Here is a 13,848-nt window from a genome sequence, read left to right on the forward strand (position 1 = left end):
AATGACTGAGGTGAAGAAACAGAGTAATGTATCTACATTTGCTGATGATACAAAGCTATGTGGGAATGTAAGCTGTGAGGAAGGCACAGAGCGGCTGCAAATAGCTACAGGCAGGTTAAGTGAATGGGCAACAAGATGGCAAATGGAGTATAACGTTGGGACAAATCAGGTTATTCAGTCTGGTTGAGTAAGCCATTGAGGCTGAGTAAATTGCTTCTATATTCTCTGAAGTTTAGAAGAATAAGAAATATTTCTTTGGGGCATATAGGATTCTGAAGGGGGTTGGCTGGGTAGACACTAAGACAATGTTTCCCCTGGTTGGAAATTTAGAAGGAGAAGGGGGTCAATCATTTAGGAAAGAGAGGAGAATTTTTTTCATTCAAAGAGTTCTGAATCTTTGGAATTCTCCAGCACAGAGTTTGTGCATGCTCCATTCTGGAATACTGTCATGCCCAGCACAGACATGCCATAGGGCAGCACGGTAGCACAGTGGTTAGCACTGCTGCTTCATAGCTCCAGGGACCTGGGTTCGATTCCCGGCTTGGGTCACTGTCTGTGTGGAGTTTGCACATTCTCCACGTGTCTGCGTGGGTTTCCTCCCGGTGCTCCGGTTTCCTCCCACAGTCCAAAGATGTGCGGGTTAGGTTGATTGGCCATGCTAAAATTGCCCCTTAGTGTCCTGAGATGCGTAGGTTAGAGGGATTAGTGGGTAAATATATAGTGATATGGGGGTAGGGCCTGGGTGGGATTGTGGTTGGTGCAGACTCGATGGGCCGAATGGCCTCTTTCTGTGCTATAGGGTTTCTATTATTTCTATGATTATGAACTTTCAGTCAATACTTTTAAAAATTCAACACAAATAGATGCAAATCATGTGATTTTTCACATTTGGACTACAGACAGTATTAAGTCTCCAGCAAATACCTAAATAAGTATGAACTTAGTTGAGAGTACCTCACAGTCGTTTGTGGAATTCACACAGTTTATTGTTTAAGGATTGGCCAACAGCATGTTTATTACTAGTGAAGCTCAACTTCCCATTTCATCACAATGCCCTCTCCCATCCAAACTATGCTGAGGGGACTTCAGAACTTTTTAAAGTTTATTTATTAGTGTCACAAGTAGGCTTAGATTAGACAGAAACTGGGGAATGTGAATTGGGAGTGGCACATCTGACATGCAGGAGGCTTTTAAAGGCCAGTTGATTGAAGTGCAGGACATGCATGTCCCCGCAAAAATGAAGGATAGAAATGGCAGGATTCGGGAACCCTGAATGACAAGGGAAATAGTAAGCTTAATCAAAGGAAAAAGGAAGCATATGATAGATCTAGGCATCTAAAAACTGACAAAGCCCTTGAGGAGTATAATGAAAGTAGGAAGGAACTTAAATGTGGAATTAGGAGGGCTAAAAGGGGCCATGAAATGTTGTTAGCAAACAGGGTCAAGGAGAATCCCAAGGCTTTTTATGCAACTATGAGGAGCAAGAGGGTAGCAAGAGAAAGAGTAGGCCCACTCAAGGACAATGGAGGGAAGTTATGCTTGGAGCCACAGGAAGTGGGTGAGATCCTTAATGAGTACTTTGTAATGGTATTCACCAAGGAGAAGGACATGATGGATGTTGAGGTCAGGGATGGGTGTGTGAATGCTCTAGAGAATGTCAATATATCAAAGTAGGAAGTGTTGGGTATCCAAAATTGCATTAAGGTAGACAAGTCCCCGGACTGGATGGGATCTATCCTAGGTTACTGTTGGAGGCAAGGGGAGAAATAGCTGGGGCCTTATCTTCATATCCTCTTTGACCACAGGCGAAGTTCCAGAGGACTGGAGAATAGCCAATGTTGTTCCCTTGTTTAAGAAAGGAAGCAGGGATAGTCCAAGAAATTATAGGCCGGTGAGTCTGATGTCAGTGGTGGGGAGCTTTTGAAGAAGATACTGAGGGACAGGATCATAGAAACCCTACAGTACAGAAAGAGGCCATTTGGCCCATCAAGTCTGCACTGACCACAATCCCACCCAGGCACTATCCCCATATCCCTACAGATTTACCCACTAATCCCTCTAACCTACGCATCTCAGGACACTAAGGGCAATTTTTTTTAGCATGGCCAATCAACCTAACCCGCACATCCTTGGACTGTGGGAGGAAACCGGAGCAAACCCACACAGACACGAGGAGAATGTGCAAACTCCACACAGACAGTGACCCAAGCCGGGAATCGAACCCAGGTCCCTGGAGCTGTGAAGCAGCAGTGCTAACCACCATGCTACCATGCCGCACATACATGCACATTTGGAAGAAAATGGACTAGTTAGTGACAGCCAGCATGGTTTTATACAGGAAAGGTCATGTCTCATCAACTTGATTGAGTTTTTTGAAGAGGTGACAAAGATACTTAATGAGAGAAGGGCTGTGGATGTAGGTTATATGGACTTTAGTAAGGCATTTGAGAAGGTCCCATGTGGCAGACTGGTACAAAAACTAACATCACATGGGATTCGGGGTGGGCTGGCTAGATAGATGCAGAACTGGCTTGGTAATAGAAGTAGCGGTGGAAGGGTGTTTTTCAGAATGGAGATCTGTAGCTAGTGGTGTTCCACAGGGATCAGTGCAGGGACCTCTGTTGTTTGTTAAATATGTAAATGATCTGGAGGACAATGTGGGGGGTCTGATTAGTAAGTTTGCAATGACACGAAGATTGGTGGAGTTGCTAATAGTGCCGGGGATTGTCAGAGGATACAACAGGATATAGATTGGAGACTTGGGCACAGAAATGGCAGATGGAGTTTAACCCAGACAAATGCGAGGGCGGCACGGTAGGACAGTGGTTAGCACTGCTGCTTCACAGCTCCAGGGACCTGGGTTCGATTCCCGGCTTGGGTCACTGTCTGTGTGGAGTTTGCACATTTTCCTCGTGTCTGTGTGGATTTCCTCCGGGTGCTCCGGTTTCCTCCCACAGTCCAAAAGATGTGCGGGTTAGGTTGATTGGCCATGCTAAAATTGCTCCTTAGTGTCCTGAGATGCGTAGGTTAGAGGGATTAGCGGGTAAATATGTAGGGATATGGGGGTAGAGCCTGGGTGGGATAGTGGCCGGTACAGACTCGATGGGCCAAATGGCCTCTTTCTGCACTGTATGGTTTCTACGTGATGCATTTTGGAGGATCAAATTTAGGCGTGAATTATACTGTAAATGGCAGAACCCTTAGGAACATTAACATACAGAAGGATTTGGGTGTGCGGGTCCACAGTTCCCTAAAAGTGGCAACACAGGTGGCCAAGGTGATTAAGAAGGCATATGGCATGCTTGCCGTCATCGGCCGGGGCATTAAGTACATGAGTTGGGAAATCGTGTTTCAGCTATATAAAACCTTGGTTGAGCTGCATTTGGAGTATTGCGTGCAGTTCTGATCACCACACTACCTGAAGGATGTGGAAGCTTTGGATAAAGTGCAAAGAAGGTTCACCAAGGGGGTTGGCTATGAGGAGAGGTTGAATAAACTAGGATTGTTTTCACTGGAAAGACAGAGGCTGAGGGGAGACCTGATAGAGGTCTACAAAATTATGAAAGGCATAGGCAGGGTGAATAGTCAAACGCTTTTTCCTAGGGTGGAAGTGTCAATTACAAGAGGGCATAGGTTCAAGGTGAGAGGGGGAAAGTTTAAAAGAGATGTGCAGGGGGAAGTTTTTACGCAGAGAGTGGTGGGAGCCTGGACCGTGCTGCCAGAGGAGGTGGTGGAAGCAGGTTCACTGAGGGAGAATTTGGCAAGGCCAATGCACTTAACCAACAATTCTTTTGGACTGTGGGAGGAAAACTGGAGCACCCGGAGGAAACCCACACAGACACTGGGAGAACGTGCAGACTCTGCACAGTAACTCAAGCCAGGAATTGAACCTGGGTCCCTGGCCTGTGAGGCAGCAGTGCTAACCACTATGCCACCATGCCGTCCAAGAGTGTTAATCCAGCAGTCATGTGATCGCTGTTTCAAGCACTGCAGCTTCATTACTGCAGGACCCAGCAGATTCATTAGAACCATCAATTGTCAGTCAGTCTCAGAGCCAGATTCTGAAACTAGCTGCAAATCATCAAGTAGCCAAAGTACTTAACCTGTTCAAGTTTCATAGTTCACCTGAAGACTAACCTCACGAATATTAAACTACAAGAATAGGTATGTGCATAGGTATGTACATGTGAGACCGAGGATGTGATACCGCATTAATTCAGGGCAAGTGTGTGAGAATAAATAACCTTCTTTACTTTTAAACTCACGAAAGTTTGCTGCTGAATTATTCAATTGGAATACTCACTGCAAGGATAGGAAAAGACAAAATTAGGAGCTGCATGTGGGAGTTAAATCTGTTGCAAGAAACAGGGCAAACCTGACTTTAAAGGATAATTTGAGGTAGAATGGGATGTAACCACAATTGTTGAAACAAAAACAAAATGAATTTTAGCAGCAAGCTTTGTGGATACTAACAAATGAAAGTAAGATGTCTGACTTCCATGTAAAATCTTTTATGCAACAGGACTTAACTTTGGCTAAGTTAGCATCCCTAACCACAGAACCGCTAAAAGCCATAGCTAAGAATGTAGAATTTAATGTACATTATAAAGCAGAGAAGCCCCAGGGTATTAAAGATGCTATCTGACCATCTTGGCTAGTCAGCTCAAATTGAGTGCTGACAATTTAGTGCCAGAAATCAAAAAAGTCTCACAAAAAGCCTACTCAGGAACTCATCAAGGCTTCTTAGGCAGTACCTTTCAAATCCACATCCACCATCACCTAGAAAAACAAAGGCAGCAGATACCTGGGAACTCCACCACCTGGAAGTTCCCTTCCAAGTCACTCACCATCCTGACTTAAAGTTAAGTTAAAGTTTATTTATTAGGCACAAGTAAGGCTTACATTAACACTGCAGTGAAGTTACTGTGAAATTCCCCTAGTCGCCACACTCCAGCGCCTATTTGGATCAATGCATCTAACCAGCATGTCTTGGAAATACATCGCCATTCCTTCACTGTTGCTGGGTCAAAATCCTGGTACTCCCTCCGTAACAGCACTGTAGGTGTACCTACACCACATGGACTGCAGTGTTTCAAGAAAGCAGCTCACCACCACCTTCTCAAGGGCAATTAGGGATAGATTCCAGAAACCTGCTCCATGGAGCCTGGTGGGCAGAACCTGCATCAGATTGTGATATCTGACAGCAGGAGTAAGTGGAAAATGTCCAGGAAAATAAATGACCAAAAATCATAAGAACATGTAATAAGGTTCAATGTTTGTGCTTCATCTAATATTGTTAATATCAACCAATGCCTCCCTCCATATTACATACAAGAAGATGAGCCGAATTTCAGTGCTCTGTGGGACTATAATGCCACTATTGGTAGGAAGATGTAATGACAGCGTGACATGTTTACATAGACATGTCCATTATAAAGGTGATCCTGGAACTTATGGGAACTAATGGGAAAAGTTAACAGGAATGTGTCCAGATCTAAGACTTACAATACATGTAAATTTACAAATCATGTCCAACATACATGAACTAAATTATTCAGACATATTAGTATCATTACCCAGTCATTTGATTTTTCATTTCTTAAGTACAAGATTAATAAAATAATTTGAGAACTACACATTCTAGAGTAAAGATCATCGTGGCCCACAGTTGTTTATGATTTTTTGATTTCTTTGCATGTTTTGTCACTCACAGGATTTAGGTAGTAGTTTCCTGAAAGCACTTCCTGCAGATTGCAGCCTGTTCAGCAGCTCAATAAACTGTGAAACTGTCTAACCGTGGATTTCCTTTCATAATACTTCACAGCACCACACAGGAAAATTACAGAGAAGGGGAGAAATAATACTGTGCAAATTAAATTTTAAAAGGTTTAGGTTATTTAAGCTCCTTCAATAGTCTTTGTTTGGGCTGTTTCTATTCCGAGGCAGTTAGAAACTTTGTTCGTGCTGCATCTCAGTCGGTGTTTATGTAAGATTTGAGTCAGAGAAAAGTCATATTTCAAACCTGAGCTGTGCACCTTCTCAGCCCACAGTCTTCCTGTGCAGCACACCAGGTGAAGCTAGACACACGGTTAACTAAAACACTGCACACCACTGTTGTGTAAGACTAAAAGCTGCCAAGGAATGGCTCAATCTAATTACTTTCTAATGGTCAATTGCACAAAGCAACCCCGAGTCTGAGGAAGCACTGCTTCCAATTTGATGCAAAGATACTTTTTACTGGTGCCCTGGCCAGGATTTATCTCCCAAACAGATATCCTGCTCATTATTCCATTGCTGTTGATGAGATCTTGCTTTGCAGAGGGCACAGTTTTGCCTAGCTGGGATCCCACGTACAGATTCTTGACCACTTAACTGGACAGATTGCTTGGTCCTGAACACCAGGAAATATTCAGGCAGAGCAGCCATGCAGTAACACTGTGCCTGAGGCGGAGAGCAGAACCTGCCCAGAGGAGAGGTTGATCAGAGGGATATGCACTCAGCACCCTTGCAGAGGCTGCACGGCCCACCAAGCCCTCTTCGCTGTGTGTAAATCCACATTTCCCACATCGCACTTCAAAAGTACATCATTGGTTATGAAGTGCTTTGGAATGTCCTAAGGATGTGCAAGGCGGTATATAAATGCAGGTTCTCTCTCCCTTACCAATATAAATATGCCAGCGAATATTGCTCAATATATTTTGATGTATCGTCAACACTTGTTGCTAATAGTGAAAGTACAACTCCTGAGCTCCACATTCCCATCACCCAGCAGGAAGCTGTTAATATTTGGAAGGTGCCGACCTCTGGGGGTCCAATTGACTGTAAGGCTAGGGAAAGATCAGATGGGACAGAAAGACAGAAGTGTTCAATGAATGGTAGGACACTAGGAAGTTCTGTGGAATAAAGGGACCTTGGCGAGTTAGTCCATTGATCTCTGAAGACGGAAGGGTATGTTAGTAGGGGGTGAAAAAGGCATATGGCACACTCGCCTTTATCAATCGGGGTATAGATTACAAAAGCAGAGAGGTCATGATGGAGTTGTATAGAACTTTGGTGAAGCCACAGCTGGAGCACTGTGTGCAGTTCTGGTCACCACATTATAGGAAGGATGTGATTGCACTGGAGGGGGTGCAGAGGAGATTCACCAGGATGCTGCCTGGGATGGAGCATTTAGGTTATGAAGAGAGGTTGGATAGGCTTGGGTTGTTTCTGTTGGAGCAGAGAAGACTGAGGGGCGACCTGATCAAGGTGTACAAGATTATGAGGGACATGGACAAGGTGGATAGGGAGAAATTGTTCCCCTTAGTTGAAGGGTCAGTCACGAGGGGACGCAAGTTCAAGGTGAGGGGTAGGAGGTTTAGGGGAGATGTGAGAAAAAACCTTTTTACCCGGTGGTGGTGGTCTGGAATGGGTTGCCAGGGAGGGTGGTAGAGGCAAGTTGCCTCACATCCTTTAAAAAGTACCTGGACATTCAAGCTTATGGGCTAAGTGCTGGCAAGTGGGATTAGGTAGCAGGTCAGATGTTTCCCACATGCTGGTGCAGACTTGGTGGATCGAAGGGCCTCTTCTGCATTGTATGATTTTATGATTCTAAGGAGACCCTGTGTGAGTGACAGTAACTGTCAGCAACAATCCTCTGGGAAAGATAACAACAGATCAGTCATGATCTGATTGAATGGTGGAACAGAATTGAGGGGCTGAATGGCCTCCTCCATGTTTCTCATTGTTCAGGCCAGTCTGGGTCTAGTAGCCATCAATCTTTCACAAATAACAGAGACCTGGATAAGCCCAACATCATTTATTTTCTTACATACACATTCCCTATCGCCCTTACAAAACAGTACAGTCTTGCAGAGGCGAAATAGTTTAATGAGATTTAGGTGCTATATGTGCAGACATTGCTAAATCGTGACTAAATCTACTCTCTCCTGCTACAGCAAATGGAAAATTCAGAGAACGCAACTCCCATCCTGATGGAGCATCGCATTACATACAGACTACAAACTTCAGTCTAACTACCCCCCCCCTCCCCCCCCCCCGCAAGCCCCTGGGCAGCAGACAGGAGCTGGGGAGCAAAGAGTTAACCTCACTGCCCCTTGCACTTGGAGACCAAGAGACTCTTTGTTTCCACCAGTGACTCACTCCCAGTATGTTGCTTGCTGCCAGTTTTAAACCGGAAGCTCAAAGCAATTAAGTCTTTGCTGTTTCTAGACAGGCGAGGAACATTCAGAAAGCAGCCTCCCCAAGCACACACACTCCAATCCCACACACCTTCCTCAAACCTGATACACCCCAAATACACACGTCTCAAAATACACAGGACCCTAAATACACACGTCTCAAAATACACAGGATCCAAAATACAGTCTCAAAGTACTCAAAATACACACGACTCAAAATACACACAGCCCAAAATACACACACCTCAGCCCCATAAATCCTCAACCCCGACCTCACGCACCCCAAGCCCCACACATCCCAAAAACATCCCTTAAATCCCAAACACTGCTCCACACCCACAGCATTCTCCCCCCCCCCCCCCAATAACAGACAGTTCCCCTCAAACTCAAACACCATTTACCTGACTCCCGAAAGCACACACACATAAACATTTCACTGGCATTCTCCTGGGGTGTTTTTACCCTCCCTCTATAATGATTATAAACAAAAATACAAAGTGAAACTTTGACTGAATCTCCCCCCTCCCCCCTCCCCCCTCCCGGTACCAGTGACTGTCTGGACATTCCTCCCCTGCCCCAGGCCCGGAATTCGCACTCACAGCAAAGAAACTTTCAGAGAGACTGAAAGGCGAATACTTCTCCCCCAGTCTGTGTCCGACATCCGGCCTCTGGCTCTCTGCTGCGGGAGTTGTGAGTGTGTGTGAGTGAGAGTTGTTTGTAATGTTCACATACCCGCCAGTTACAGCCTCTTGTTATTGTGTGGGGATGAGTTGTCCCTCCGATCCGATCAGCGATGCAAACTGCTTCTTTTTTCCATGCTGACACACGTCTGAAATGTTCTGCTGCTGTAACTGGATCCTTCTGAGCAGGAAGCTGGATCAGGCAGACAAGAGCTCGGGATTACTTCCTTTCCGCATTATTCCCCCAGGTCTCTGCAGTCTGTGTAAACAAGTCTCCCCCCTCCCCTCTCCCTCCCTCTACCCAGTGTCCACACTCTGCACTCCCAGTTCCACCAGACGTCAGGACCTCAGCACTCGGGCCCAACATCACAGGGAGGGGTTTAATGCCACCTCAAATGGTCCTCCCTCCCTCTCTCTCACCAAGAGACGTTCAACAAGCGTCAGACAGTGCAACATGTTCTCTGTCTGCACTCTCACCCCTGTGTTAGTACACAGACTGTGCAGACAATCCTCAAGCATCTCAAACATTAGGCTGCCTCGCAAGTGGCAGACATCAACTCAGTCACCAGGTTTGTTTTAATCCTTGGACATCTGGGGAAGGTGGTGGCACAAACTCTTCATGTGTACCCCCCCCTCCATGTCTGCCTGGGACAGAAGCAATCCTCACCCTCCCCTCAGCCTCTGACCGCAGCCCCTCACAGCCACAGGATTAAACAGCAAACCATTATAAATCATGATATCACCAACTCGCCCCACACCCAGCAGCCCTCCTCCTCCTGAAAAATCACAAACCGTGACAAACTTTCACTCTGATTAAAAAGAGAGAGAGGTGCAAGTGAAACCCATCTGCTGCCGTGTCACCCACTGCCGCTGCCAATCCAACAGTGCCTCAATTTAAAATTGTAATTCTTCATGTTTCAACTCCCTCCTCTGGATCTCTGTAACCTGCAGCCCAATAGCCCAGTCTCTGTCTTCCTCCAATCTGGCCTCTTGCATGTCCCCCACTTCCTTTGGCTCACTATCAGTGGTGGTGCCTTCAACTATCTCAGCCCTAAGCTCTGGAATTCTCACCCCAACTTCTCTCTCCTTAAAACCTACCTGTGTGAAAAAAGCTGCCTCAATATCTACTCAAATGACTCAGTGTCAAATTTTATCAGATGACAATCCCACAAAGTGTCTAGCAACATCTTTACAAAGCTATAGGCACTATAGAAATGCAAGTTATTGTGTGTGGTGGGGGGTTAAATTGGACAATATGACCATGCTGAATGGGAACGATATTTGTGAATTCATGTTAAAATCACACTAACACTGGAGATCTCTGGGAGGTGTTGGAGAGAACATGTCGAGGCTGCTGTGTCCCCTCGTTGTCAATGCAACTGCCTGACACAGGTGCCCCTTTATTGCTTTGGGCCTACTCTGCAGGCCCCAGCAGGCTGCTACAGCTAGTCACTCGTTTATTTACTGTGTAATGATGAATCTCCATCATGTGCTGAAGCAATGGTGGCACGGTAGCACAATGGTTAGCACTGCTGCCTCATAGCGCCAGGGACCCGGGTTCAATTCCGGCCTTGGGTTACTGTCTGTGTGGAGTTTGCACGTTCTCACCATGTTTGCGTGGGGATGCTCTGGTTTGCTCCCACACTCCAAATATATGAAGGTTGGGTGGCTTTGCCATGCTAAATTGCCCCTTAGTGTCGGGGATTAACAGGGTAAATACATGGGGTTATGTGGATAGGGCCTGGGTGGGATTGTGGTCAGTGCAGGCTCGATGGACCGAGTGGCCTCTTTCTGCACTGTAGAGATTCTGTGGTTTGATTTGGTATCATTTGTCTCATTTGGGTGCTGTTGAAACGCAGCAAGAGAATGCTAGGTGCTTTCTTCCGTTGGATCAACTGGACTTCCCACTAATTGAGTTTTGCTTCCCTAGTTTGTGTTTTGTCATATTCGTATCTTGGGGATTCCCAGCTTTATTGTGCTCATAGTTTTTGGCTGATAAGGGTGATCACATGTACAGCTCAGAGGGTTTAGTGTCTTGCCCTCAGGAGGATTCTCTGGTCTGACTCCAACCATCAGTTCAGCTGCTAGTTTTCATAATGCCCATTTGATTCTCCTGTGTGCATGCTTCACTTCTCAATCCCTCAGATCTTCACTCCAATTTCCTCTGCTCTTTCTCCTCTCCACAGATCCCTAGAATTACATTCTTGGTTAACAATGTTGACATTTTAACCCTTGTTGGGCTTTATTGACATGAGACACCGGCAGGAATTTTCCTGCAAGCTCTATTACTGAATAAAGCTGATATCTTGAATTTTGAAAAATACAATAATCAGTCAAGTCCGTATTAATTCACAGAATGGAAGTTTAGCTTGTTGAACTGAAGCTTCATTATATATTCAAAATTACACTGGCAGCATTATTTCACAATTTTGTTTCTTAATGAGGCTACTTGTGGGAGGAAGAGTTTGTGGTCCGTTGCTTCAGGGATTATAATCAGGGCAAATGGTTTTCACGTGTTGTTTTTCCTGAATTTGGGAAAAGTACTGTTGGGAGTGACTATTGGAGATGGTCAATGCACTCAGAGCTGACCTCTCTCAGTCGACACTTACCCAGCCTGGTCACTTTCTACTGCACCAACCATCTGTCTATTAGCACACAAGAAAGAATATCTTCCTGTCAAAACACATCAGAGGTCAGAAACCAAACAAGGGAACAAATCTGGTACCAATGCTCAGCAGCACGTAAATGGTGGTGGACAATTAAACAACTCACTGGAGGAGGAGGCTCCACAAATATCCCAATCCTCAATGATGGAGGAGCCCAGCACATCAGTGCAAATAAGATTGTTAATAGGATTGAGGGTTATAGGTAAGCCTATATATAAGACTAGGTAGCTAGGGGCATGACCGGCGCAACTTGTGGGCCGAAGGGTCTGTTTGTGCTGTATTTTTTCTATGTTCTATGTTCTAAAAGAGAAGGCTGAAGCAGTCACAGCAATCTTCAGCCAGAAGTGCCGAGTGGAGATCCATCTCGGCCTCCTCCCGAGGTCCCCACCTCTCAGATATCAGTCGTCTGCCAATTCGATTCACTCCACGTGATATCAAGAAATGGCTGAAGACACTGGATACTGCAAAGGCTCTGGGCCCTGACAATACTCCGGCAATAGTCCTGAAGACTTGTGTGCCAGAACTTGCCGCTCCCCTAGCCAAGCTCTTCCAGTACAGTTTCCTCCGGGTGCTCCGGTTTCCTCCCACAGTCCAAAGATGTGTGGGTTAGGTTGATTGGCCATGCTAAAATTGTCCCTTAGTGTCCTGAGATGCGTAGGTTAGAGGGATTAGTGGGTAAATATGTAGGGATATGGGGGTAGGGCCTGGGTGGGATTGTGGTCGGTGCAGACTCGATGGGCCAGATGGCCTCTTTCTGCACTGTAGGGTTTCTATGATTTCTATGAGTTACAACACTGGCATCTACCCAGCAATGTGGAAAATTGCCCAGGTATGTCCTGTACACAAAAAGCAGGTCAAATCCAACCTGGCTAATTACCGCCCCATCAGTCTACTCTCGATCATCAGTAAAGTGATGGAAGGGGTCATCGACAGTTTCTCAGCAATAACCTGCTCATGCATGCTCAGTTTGGGTTCTGCTAGTGTCACCCAGCTCCTGACCTCATCCTTGGTTTAAACATAAACAAAAGAGCTGAATTCCAGAGGTGAGGTGAGAGTGACGGCCCTTGACATCAAGGCAGCATTCGACTGAGTGTGGCATTAAGGAATTCTAGGAAAACCGGAGTCAATTGGAATCGGGAAAACCCTCCGCTGGTTGGAGTCATACCTGGCACAAAGGAAGATGATTGTAGTGGTTGGAAGTCATCATCCCAGCTCCATGTTACTGTGGCAGGTAACATTCACAGCACACAGGCCAGTCAATGACCATCTCCAACAAGAGAAAATCCAACCATCATCCCTTGACATTCAATAGCATTACCATCATTGAATCCCCCACTATCAACATCCTCGGGTGGCACAGTGGCTAGCACTGCTGCCTCACAGCACCATGGACCCAGGTTCAATTCCCGGCTTGGGTCACTGTCTGTGTGGAGTCTGCATGCTCTCCCTGTGTCTGCGTGGGTTTCCTCCGGGTGCTCTGGTTTCCTCCCACAGTCTGAAAGACATGCTGGTTAGGTGGATTGGCCATGCTAAATTCTCCCTCAGTGTAGTCCGAACAGGTGCCGGACTTAATGCCACACTCAGTTGAATGCTGCCTTGATGGTGACTAGGGGATTTTCACAATAACTTCATTGCAATGTAAATGTAAGCCTACTTGTGACACTAATAAATAAACTTTAACTTAACTTTTTCCTGGGGATTACCATTGACCAGAAACTGGACTAGCCATTTAAATACTGTGACTACAAGAGCAAGTCAAAGGAATCCTATGCCAAGTAACTCACCCCCTGACTCCCCAAAGCCTTTGATCATTTACAAGGCACAAGTCAGGAGTGTGATGGAATACTCTCCATTGCCTGGATGAGTGCAGCTTCAACAACACTCAAGAAGCTCAACACCATCCAGGGCAAAGCAGCCCCGCTTGATTGCTACCCCTGCCACAACTATTTAATTCCTCCACCACCAATGAATAGTGGCAGCAGTGTACACCATCTATAAGACGCACTGCAGCAACTCACCAAGGTTTAGAGGTGCCCACCTTCCAAACCCACGACCACTCCAATATAGAAGGACAAGGGCAGCTGATACCCAGGAACACCAACACCTGGAGGTTCTCCTCCAAGCCACTCGCCATCCTGAATTGGAAATATATTGCCATTCCTTCACTGTCACTGGGTCATGATCCTGGAACTCCTTCTCTAACAGTGCTGTGGGTATACCTATACCACATGGACTGCAGTGGTTCAAGAAGGTATAATATGATTAAGAATAGTCAGCATGGCTTTGTCAAAGGCAGATCATGCCTTACGAGCCTGATTGAAT

The 13,848-nt window shown here is 45.9% G+C and overlaps 1 protein-coding gene across 10 annotated transcripts in view; it reads right to left on the minus strand.

The window, feature by feature from the left end:
* The window catches only part of elk3 (ETS transcription factor ELK3), a 61,616-nt gene extending 51,876 nt beyond the window's left edge, over window positions 1–9,740 (minus strand). For 2 of the 10 annotated variants that reach the window (XR_013500144.1, XM_078235173.1), the window contains exon 1: window positions 8,913–9,185. The gene's annotated coding sequence lies outside the window, so the exon portion shown is untranslated. Of the gene's footprint in view, window positions 1–8,779; window positions 9,330–9,652 lie in introns of those variants that run through there. The other 8 variants (XM_078235170.1, XR_013500145.1, XM_078235172.1 and 5 more) reach the window with 8 other exon arrangements.
* Window positions 9,741–13,848: the final 4,108 nt, after the last annotated feature.

The sequence above is a fragment of the Mustelus asterias genome, chromosome 19 (assembly GCF_964213995.1).
Source record: "Mustelus asterias chromosome 19, sMusAst1.hap1.1, whole genome shotgun sequence".
Lineage (NCBI taxonomy): Eukaryota > Metazoa > Chordata > Chondrichthyes > Carcharhiniformes > Triakidae > Mustelus > Mustelus asterias.